Source organism: Leiobunum rupestre, chromosome 4 (assembly GCF_980474605.1).
Source record: "Leiobunum rupestre chromosome 4, qqLeiRupe1.1.hap1, whole genome shotgun sequence".
NCBI classification, from domain to species: Eukaryota; Metazoa; Arthropoda; class Arachnida; order Opiliones; family Sclerosomatidae; genus Leiobunum; species Leiobunum rupestre.
This window is the reverse complement of record NC_143387.1, coordinates 28005226-28016822: the sequence shown is the minus strand read 5'-3', so window position 1 is coordinate 28016822 and position 11597 is coordinate 28005226. Positions and strand designations below refer to the sequence as shown.

Below are 11597 nucleotides of genomic sequence, written 5' to 3'. Positions count from 1 at the left end.
TTTAATACTGTTTAGAACATTACTTTTCAATAAATTTCTTAAAAACGCTGTTTCCTAAACTAGTGCGCAGAAAGGGGATTGCAGAAATTTTTAAACAAACTCACCTGAAAGCCGAAAGCTTGTAGCATCAGTAGCGTATGATCCGTGGTCTAATTTGATATAGCCGGACTAGTGGATAGGACCCGCAGGAGCCCGACAGGTTGGTCCTAGTGGTAAATGCACTGGCCTTCTTCGAATTGATTTATATAATTGCTTTACACCTTTTATATCCTAACTAAAAGATAGAGGTTACCAGTCTTGTACAAGGTGGTGCCTTGGGTATTAGCCTAGCTGATTATTATTATTAATTGGTTAAAAGAGTTATTTAACTTCTTTAATTAATTGTGATATTAAAAAAATATATTAAACTATTGCGTCTATACAACGCCCTATTCTTGTACATATTTAACCCAATTCTTTACGAAATTCGTGCCAAAAAGGTTACTTCCTTTTTGACATGTTATTTCATAATGGTTTTTCTAAAACGTAAAGTTGTTCGTGGCTTTTGTACCACAAGACTCAGGTCAAATTAAAACTTCTGTTTTTGCTACGACCAAGTTTATAGACGTTTTTAAATATGTACGAAATTTCATTCCAATAAGATTTTTTCCATACACTTGTGATTTTTTCATTGCCAATAGAAAAGGAGGGCAAAGGGCAATAACCTTTCACCCACTTTCCCATTGGTGAAAATAGTTTAAATCCCCTAGTACTTAGTGGCTAATCGCTGGTTGCTCTTAAAAATTTCCCTCCTTTATGTTATCTTTCGGGTATTGGAATCCAGTAGTTTTGTTTGAAGTAACCTTTAAACTCAAATCTGTGAAATGTTTATTACGACCTGTATAACATTTCATTTCACCGATATACCAATGTTCACGCAAATCGGCAAAGAGATATAGAATTGATATAAAAACTGCGTACAGTAATCTACAAATCCTTTCCCGAATTTAAATTAAAAAATAACTGGGACTACGTTAAAGCTATAGTTCCGATTTTTTTTTTAAACTAAGGTAAGGGAATGAGCTTACTAATTTTATAACGCGTTGCTCAAAGATCGGAATCAAAGAGGCTATGAAGTAAAACTCACTTCATGATGTATTTGTATAGACGTTTAGCTACTATACAGTAGTAGTAGTAGAGTGTGAGAACCCCTTTTTCATTGACCCGTTTCGGCTATACCGAAGATTGGATTCAATCTTTCCGTCATCCCATTTTTTCTAATGAATAAAAGATGATATGTTCGCATCAAATATAAATCTCAAATGAGAGAATGCGGGCTCACGAAATTATCTCTCTCTCCCTCACTCTAACTTTCCGCGTAATCAAATGGTGACGGCAAATACGATAGCGCGACCAACGAACAAAGATACGCGTCCATAATTTAGAAAGGAAGTTAATTTCCGCTCTAATCCGGGCAAACGCGGCCGGCACGCTCCGGAGGCAAGAACGAAATTCGCCGTTCCAAGTTTCTGTTTGTATTCCGCGCTCAGGGTGATTTGGAGAGAAAATATCTGCCACTCGATCTATTAAACGGGCCGAAATTTTCTCTTAGCGTTCGGCGTAGACGCATCCGGCGCTGGAGAGAAGAAACGCGCTGTCGATTCTCGGGAAGCCGTGTTGGGCGGCCCGCTCCGTCCCGTTCTCTTTTATTTAGATTTCATTTATTATTGAAGGAGCCTCGCTTTGTGGCGTAAGAAACGACGCGCTCGGCCGGAGATTTCCCAGCCTCTCTCGATCCCTGACCGATTATTCGGGCCCCCTCCCCGCCTTTCATCCCTCGCCTTTTCGTACGCGAAACTTCTCCTTTCATCCGCTAGGTGGATCACGAACGCCCTATTCCGAGGCTAAGTCAATATTCCCGGGATTCACCCTAAGAAGTACCGGCGTCCGACAACGTCGTCCGGATGATAGAAAAGAGATCATATCTTTTCAATTGAGGGAAAACCGGATCAAATCCGCTTATTGAGAAACAGCGTTTATTTTCCCCCGGATGATTAAAGAGGAGTATTGGACGTCGATTCGGAACGAACTGTTTCCGATTAGTTATTATTACGAATGCAGACGATACCGACGAGGGCGCCACGACGCTATTTAATCAATCATTATCTAAAATGTTCTAAAGAGAAATTATTGATCGTGTTCTCTATGGTTTCGGAGAAATATGGTCAATTAGCACGTCTAATACGTAATTGGTTATTAATCGTTGGGTTTGCGCGGATTCTGTCTGAGGGAATTATATCAAGGGCTAACCTATACATTTCTGATTGAAGTACCGTATTTTATTTGAGGGATAATTGAAGTTATCACTTTAAGGAAAATCGTTGCGGATATAACTTTGGGTCGTCACCTTTCTAATATATCTCTGTTAAATTTTAATATTCCATTTTTAATTAAAACTTTAATTTATCCATCACGTAATTTGATTTGAAAAAGAGGTATAAAATAATAAATAACTAATTGAATAAACTATATACTTTTAACCATTGCCTTGAAAATACAAAATTTTGCTAATTTAATACCTTCCTTTCAAGAATGTTTGATTAGCTTACTGGTTTACGCCAAAACATATTGGGACGTTTCGGAGCAGCCAAACAAGTATAGTTTCAATGTAATTGGTTTTAAAGTTTAAAGCATTATTTTAAACTAAACATAGTCCATATTTTAAAAATTAAAAGAGTATTCGTGGTTTTTAACAAATATATAGTAAAATAATCAAAATCTCAGCAATTCCAAGAGAATTCGTTACTTTTAAACAAGATATAGTAAAAATAGTCCATACTTTAGAAATTCCAAGATAATATTCGTCGTATTTAAAAAATATGTAGTAAGATAGTCCCAATCTCAGAAATTCCAAGAGAGTTCGTTACTTTTCAATAATATATAGAAAAAATAGTCCATGTTTTATAAATCCCAAGAAAATTCGTCACTTTTCAATAATATATAGAAAAATAGTCCATATTTTAGAAATCCCAAGAAAATTCGTCACTTTTCAATAATATATAGAAAAAATAGTCCATATTTTAGAAATCCCAAGAAAATTCGTCACTTTTCAATAATATATAGAAAAAATAGTATATATTTTAGAAATCCCAAGAAAATTCGTCACTTTTCAATAATATATAGAAAAAATAGTCCATATTTTAGAAATCCCAAGAAAATTCGTCACTTTTCAATAATATATAGAAAAAATAGTCCATGTTTTAGAAATTCCAAGAGCATATTCGACGTATTTAAAAAATATATAGTAAAATAGTCCCAATCTCAGAAATTTCAAGAGAGTTCGTTACTTTTCAATAATATATAGAAAAAATAGTCCATGTTTTATAAATCCCAAGAAAATTCGTCACTTTTCAATAATATATAGAAAAATAGTCCATATTTTAGAAATCCCAAGAAAATTCGTCACTTTTCAATAATATATAGAAAAAATAGTCCATATTTTAGAAATCCCAAGAAAATTCGTCACTTTTCAATAATATATAGAAAAAATAGTCCATATTTTAGAAATCCCAAGAAAATTCGTCACTTTTCAATAATATATAGAAAAAATAGTCCATGTTTTAGAAATTCCAAGAGCATATTCGACGTATTTAAAAAATATATAGTAAAATAGTCCCAATCTCAGAAATTTCAAGAGAGTTCGTTACTTTTCAATAATATATAGAAAAAATAGTCCATGTTTTATAAATCCCAAGAAAATTCGTCACTTTTCAATAATATATAGAAAAATAGTCCATATTTTAGAAATCCCAAGAAAATTCGTCACTTTTCAATAATATATAGAAAAAATAGTCCATATTTTAGAAATCCCAAGAAAATTCGTCACTTTTCAATAATATATAGAAAAAATAGTATATATTTTAGAAATCCCAAGAAAATTCGTCACTTTTCAATAATATATAGAAAAAATAGTCCATATTTTAGAAATCCCAAGAAAATTCGTCACTTTTCAATAATATATAGAAAAAATAGTCCATGTTTTAGAAATTCCAAGAGCATATTCGACGTATTTAAAAAATATATAGTAAAATAGTCCCAATCTCAGAAATTTCAAGAGAGTTCGTTACTTTTCAATAATATATAGAAAAAATAGTCCATGTTTTATAAATCCCAAGAAAATTCGTCACTTTTCAATAATATATAGAAAAATAGTCCATATTTTAGAAATCCCAAGAAAATTCGTCACTTTTCAATAATATATAGAAAAAATAGTCCATATTTTAGAAATCCCAAGAAAATTCGTCACTTTTCAATAATATATAGAAAAAATAGTATATATTTTAGAAATCCCAAGAAAATTCGTCACTTTTCAATAATATATAGAAAAAATAGTCCATATTTTAGAAATCCCAAGAAAATTCGTCACTTTTCAATAATATATAGAAAAAATAGTCCATGTTTTAGAAATTCCAAGAGCATATTCGACGTATTTAAAAAATATATAGTAAAATAGTCCCAATCTCAGAAATTTCAAGAGAGTTCGTTACTTTTCAATAATATATAGTAAAAATAGTCCATATATTAAAAATTCGAAGAGTATTCGTGGTTTTTAACAAATATATAGTAAAATAATCAAAATCTCAGAAATTCCAAGATAATTCGTTACTTTTAAACAAGATATAGTAAAAATAGTCCATACTTTAGAAATTCCAAGATAATATTCGTCGTATTTAAAAAATATGTAGTAAGATAGTCCCAATCTCAGAAATTCCAAGAAAGTTCGTTACTTTTCAAAAATATATAGTAAAAATAGTCCATATATTAAAAATTTCCGAGAGTATTCGTGGTATTTAACAAATATATAGTAAAATAGTCCAAATCTCAGAAATTCCAAGAGAATTCGTTACTTTTCAATAATATATAGTAAAAATAGTTCATATTTTAGAAATTCCAAGATAATTCGTTACTTTTAAACAATATATAGTAAAAATAGTCCATACTTTAGAAATTCCAAGATAATATTCGTCGTATTTAAAAAATATGTAGTAAGATAGTCCCAATCTCAGAAATTCCAAGAGAGTTCGTTACTTTTCAATAATATATAGTAAAAATAGTCCATATATTAAAAATTCCAAGAGTATTCGTGGTATTTCACAAATATATAGTAAAATAGTCCAAATCTCAGAAATTCCAAGAGAATTCGTTACTTTTCAATAATATATAGTAAAAATAGTTCATATTTTAGAAATTCCAAGAGTATTTATCGCATTTTAAAATATACGCGGTAACAGCGCACCTTGGAATCATTTGAAGAGGAAAAATTACCTTCGAGGATATGACAGGCGAACTAAATATAGCCGATATTTTATAAACACACTTAAAACCTTATCCGAAAATTCGAAGAGTCGATCCGCATCGGCAGGCTGGGCTCGAAAAGGTTAAAGCGGCGCGCGCAGGGATCGCGAAAACCACTTGTAGATAGTCCCTCTCGACCTAGTCCAGTCTAAACAGTGGCGACTCCGTTCACGCGTTGACCGAACGGCGTGTACGTTAGGAAAAGGGAGCCGAGCTCGAGTGCCTCTCGGCGAATGTTAAGACACAAATGCTACTGCGTGTGCCGCTCCGGCTGGTATACAGTGGGCGGGAGATAAAACCTTCCGCGGGTTCGCCGGCCTTCAGTCAGAGAGGCATTTCACTTTTGCCAATCGGTCGGTTCAAACCCTTCATTTTTTGGGGAGAAAAAAAACGGCTCGCTCCTTCGAAACGGAAAAAAAGATTAAGAAATTTTCAATCATTGATCCTTACGGCGCTACGTGATTGAAATAGCGGCCTCAGTCGCGACGAATCATTTCTAGCGAATCTTTGGCGGAGCCGAACCGAAGGATTAGTCAGGCAGTGATCGGTTCGAAGCGGCGGCTTTGATAGAGTGCGAATGCCTCGGAAGAGATGGACTTTGGTCTGAGGATCGTCGATAACAGTAAGTGATATTTACCCGTAATATCGCCGAAACTCCCGTGAGAGCCCCACGTTTCCATAATTGGCGCTTCTTTGATGAATCAATAGTGAAAGGGGAGCGTGGATAGATCAGGAAGAGGCAGGGTGGCCAGATTCCAATCGCTAGATTATCGTACGGAGCTTTGATTTGGATCGTACTAGATGAAGAAGGATCGTAAGGATGAAAACAATCCTATTATGCCCAAACTTTATTTAAATATGATAAAAAACAGTTTGTTAAAACTTTTATGTCGAATACTTTATCTCACCTTTATGTACGAAATAACACGTGATAAAATATTTTGAAAATATTCCGGATTTGTGGCGGCAAAAATGAACTTCCCACACCAAACCGCGAGAGCGTGTTTGGAAGTAAGAGTCAACGCAATATTTTGAGATAAATAAAGGTTTCCGCTCTAAAGATAACAGTTTTTACACGGATCGTAAAATCGTATTTTTGGAGTAGGATCCAGCGTTCGGATCGTATATTGTACCAAAGGTTCAATTGTCGTACAAATACGATCCGGATCGTACATCTGGCAACGCTGGGAAGAGGGGTGGAGACGATGCCTAATGACCTTTGTTTCGATATTTAGCCTCGCTTTTACGACTATTGTTTCGAGCGGTAATCGCTACTCCGTACCATACTCGTTTCCGTGGTAATTAACGACGAGAATCGATTGATTTTCGGTGTTAAAGAGATACTAGTTTGGCGTGGGAACTACGAAACTCTTTCCTTTCTCCGAAGTAGAGTATTCTCAGCCGCTCATTCCGGGGATGAAACGATATCGCGCGAAACGCTTCGTATTCCCAGAAGATGGTTACTTCTGGTACGAAATATGAATATCTTACCAGAAGTAACCATCTTTTACTTGAAAATGAAACGTTAATACCTTCGCAGGCGCGATGAAGCTGTCCAAATTTACGGCATCAGAATATTTCATTATTTGTAAATGGGATTTTTCGTTAGGTAATAGTTTTGGAAAATCACTATATATTACTACTTTTGACTAATGCACGTTCGCCATCGCATCTTTAAATGAAACTTTCACACATTATTAAAATGTATCTAAATAACACTAATAATAAAAACGTTTTCCCGCATGTTAATAACGATTAATTAATTAATAGATTAAAAGCAGTGGCGTAGCAAGGGGGTGGGGGCGGTACACCGCGAGCGGCACTTTTTCGGGAGCGGAAAATCTCATTTGAGATATCCGTGGAAATAGGTATAGAGGAGAGGTAGACTGAAATCTCGTGTATATTGAGAGGGCGGCAAACGCTCGCAAATTATACAATTAACATTGACGAAAATAAGTGGTGCGAAACTCAATTAATACAATTTGAATAAATTATTTTTCATTTATATATAAATTAGCTAGCACTTTACTTAAATCAAGAATGTATTTAATTACACTTAAGTAAAATAACTATGTTGAGATAACTCCCCCTCGTGCCCGAAGATTCAGCTCTTTCCACCTCAAAAAATCAAATCAGTCAGGTATCTCATGGGTTCCCAGAAACCTGCGTTTTCCGACGTGATTGAAAGTGCCGGCACGCCGGTGACGTTTTGCCTTCCCCCCTTCCTCAACCCGGGGCTAAATTCGAGCATGATGCCCCTGGCTTGGCCCAACATACAGGGTTGGATTAAGACCTTGTGGGGCCCTTGGCCCAAGATAATTTTGGTGCCCCCTTTCCGTGGCGAGCGAAGCGAGATAGGCGCCCCCGCAATTTATAATTGACCAATGGATGGAAAATAAAATTTCAATGTAGACTTTGCCGATATTTTCGTGACGTTAATAAGTGATTGCTTTATATAGTATCTAAAAATGTGGACGCATTTAATAAAATTACTCTGGAAAAAAAATTGTGAAAAGTAAATGATAACATTTTTGGACTTTTAATTTTTTCGAAACCTCCATGTGCCCTTTGTAGGCTTAGTGCCCTAGGCTCAGGCCTAGTCGGCCTATTGGGGAATCCCATATTAGCGTATGTCTCTAGTAACCTGGGGGAATCCGGCCCTGCCAACATAGTCATTCTAATGACAATATAAATAACCCCATTCCGGCTTAAATAAAGTCAAAACAAAAACGAATTAAGCCCAAAAATAATTATATGAGTGAACAAATTAACTGGGCGTCAACGACACTAATAAATAATCAAGTTAATAGAAATGAGCTAGAACTAAGAAAGGAAATGAATTCATGTTAAACAGCCATCGGAATAACGCTGCATATCAAATCCTGTTCCAAGGTATTTTCCGCAAATCAGAAAAATAAAATAATTATTTTTGTAAGGGATTTTAATCTAGAGTAGTCTAAATGTTTAGTTATTCTTTTGGATGGGAAAATGCCGCGAAATTGAAATTTGCGAATAATATTAGGCTAATCATGGAATGAAAACCTTTTTTTTTTCTTTTTCGGGAAAATACGGAAAAATTTCCGACTTACAATTCAATATATATACAATAGTATATTTCTATTCTATTGCGCGTGACGTTCTATCGTAATTATTAACAGCGTTTAATCACTGAATAATTGATCAGAAGCCACATCAAAAATATAGTAGCGTAGCCGGAGATTCGCTAACGAAGGGCTCAGATTGTAATGTTTCAGACGAGGAAACCACCAACAGAAGACGATAACCAGAAAATAAATTCTTATATTCGATCCAATGGGAACATTAACTTGTGCGGAGAGGCATATCCTGTTTCCATCCTTATAGCAAAACATAACGGTACCATCCCATCTCTCATTTTGTTTCATTTCTCAAATAGGATATACGAGCTTCCTTTTCAACATTGCCAAGATCGAAATTGTCTTTGCCAGATCGTTTCGCTTTTGACAGTCTGCTTCACACGGACACAAATTTTCCCCGTTTCCTGTCTTCTGTCTTCTCTAAATACAGGGTGTTTCAAAAGGTTATGCAAAATTTTTAAGGAGTTGTACGGGGTGAGTTGAGAAGTATGCCTGTTTTCCCCCATTTACCTACGATGAGTGAAAAGAGCGCCAGAGAGCTTCAAAGTGTGGCCTACTAGCCCCTGCAAGAAGGCTGCAACAAGCGCCAAACCAAGCAGCGGGGACTTTAAATACTGTTTAAGTTTCCTTTTTTACGCTGGTTACCTCGATTTGATTACAAAGTCCTTTTTTACCTATCACACGAACCCAAATCTTAATGTTCGCGTTTCCCTACAGCTTGCTTTTGCGCTTGTTGCAGCCTTCTTCCAGGAGCTTGAAGCTCTCTGGCGCTCTTTTCACTCATCGTATTAAAATGGGGAAAAAACCGACATACTTCTCAACTCACCCCCTACAACTCCTTAACATTTTTGCATAACCTTTTGAAACACCCTGTATAACCTGCAGTTCAGGTAGAGAGGGAATTAAGAAAAATTATAAAAACAGAAAAATTATGTACGCCAAGCGCGCTTCAGAGTTCAGACCATAGCAGAAAACAATGATATAATCAGCTAGGCACCACCATATGCCCCAGTCGCGTAGGAGGGTGATATAAAGCCATCTGCTCCCTACCCTCACTTTCACCGTTAACCTCAAATTTTTATGGAAAAGGGAAACAGAAGAACTCGTAGGTAAAGAACTTTAACCAGTGTGGAGATAACTTACATAGATTTCCCCTATAGACACGAGCGAACAGTGTTGACCAACCAAGCTGCTTCGTATGGATAAAAACGTTTCGTGTGGCATGTATTAAAGAACCGTCGGTTGTTGTGACCGAAGCGTAATATAAAGCAAACACACAGAAAAAAAGTGTCTAGATACTAAATATTTTTCAAAACACCCATATTTCCTATCTCATTGAAAAACAATCATGTTTAAGTCAGACTAGTGTTTAGGTGTGAAACACCTTCCGTTGTAAAGTGTTTTACATGGTATATTCCCATTCGACCGAATTCAATATGTTTCCGAAATATAGCAAAGTCAGTAGTATTTTGGCTTATCAGCACTGAGTAGGAATTCTGGATTACCCAAGAAAGTGTCAAAATCAGTCGAACTGGGTTGCCGACACGATAGTAAAAATCAAAATACTTGATTCAACATTATTTTCTAAATATTTTGTTTTAGTACTTAACTAGTTCAACATAAAATACAAAAATTTTAAAAAATTTAAAAATTATTTTAATTCGATCAAAAATTTTAATTTTCATGGTAAATAGTAATAATAAATGATTAGTATTAATTGTAATAATATAGATAATAATAAACTACATTTTATAAAATTATGGATAAAATAATCAAACACGAAATATATACTGTATAAATTCTAAACACATAAACACCTTAAGAATATTAATGTGATCTAAAATTTGTAAATATTTTAAAAAGATCTGCTACTTCATGAAGTAGCAGTTCTTTTTAAAATATTTACAAATTTTAAATAATTTACCATGGACCAAAAATTAAATATTTATAGTTAATGTGATCTGTTTCTTATTGGAACATCATCGGGAAATTCGTATGTAAGTTATGCAGCAGCCTTTAAGCGAGCAACACCACGTTAACCCAATGTTTAAGATCAGAACATGTTTAGATACTTAAAACCTATACACCTTTTATAAGGGGATAAATTATTCAACCCCTATTTTAAATACTTTTACCCTAAAAATACTACTTTAGGCACTTACTACATTTATCCACAAAAATACTTTATTAGACCCCTATTTAAACTAGACAAATGCATATATTTAAATTCACTGAACCAATAAGGCTTTCTTCGCCTTTGGTGGTCGTACACGTTTGCGTTTTTCACCAAGAGGGAAACTTTTTGCCTGTGGTGGGACAACACACTTCTGCAGAATTATAGAAATACCAACCAGACGTTTACAAATATAAGTCTTTAAAAATACTGGTTATGTGCATGTCCATTCCTCCCAGTTATCAGAAAGCATATTCATCAACCATAAGCGATTTTGAGATTGCACAAATGTATCGACTTTCTTCCAGTTTTGAAACTCCATTTGTCGTATTTATTTGTCGACTACTGAATTTTTCAAGGGTGGCTGATCGCGCGCTGAAACGTAAAATTTTGTGTTATTATCACGGACAATTATGTCAGGCTTAGTTCTTTTCCAGTTGTACGCATCCGTGGCTAACTTCTAAGCTACTGTGGGTTTCAGGGCAAACTTCTTGCAATTTATAATTCCCGGTTTCCTCGCCAATGACCAGTCAATTACTATTTTCAATGAACCTGGACATTGGATGTCGATCTCGCATTGTGAAGTCAGACTTAATCGTATTATTTGTCGCTTCCAAGCCGTTGTTGGTACAAGGAGAACCCGAATATCATCCGATGTGCCATCTAGTATGTTTATTAAGATATTCGGAATCAAAATAATCATCAAATTGTCCGGCAGACATTATACCGTTCCCCTTCAACCACAATTTTTTTCCAAGGTCAAATTCAGTGTCGCTTTTTGACAATTGCAGTGCTGAGATATATCTTCTCACCTCAGTTCTGACACGATATTTTTTAATCACGCAAAGCCTTTTATCACTATTGCGTAAAACATGTGCCCAGCAGTATATCCTAGCCACATCGTTACCAAATACTACTTTGCTCGCATTTGTGTTGGCATCGGCACAGTCAGCGATCAACTCTTCAGGCTTATA

At 35.2% G+C, this 11597-nt stretch overlaps 1 protein-coding gene across 1 annotated transcript in view; it reads left to right on the top strand.

The window, feature by feature from the left end:
* Positions 1 to 5597: 5597 nt before the first annotated feature.
* Positions 5598 to 11597, top strand: part of LOC149947375 (uncharacterized) — a 58699-nt gene continuing 52699 nt past the window's right edge. Inside the window, exon 1 of the mRNA XM_090172233.1 lies at positions 5598 to 5956. The gene's annotated coding sequence lies outside the window, so the exon portion shown is untranslated. The remainder of the gene's footprint in view (positions 5957 to 11597) is intronic.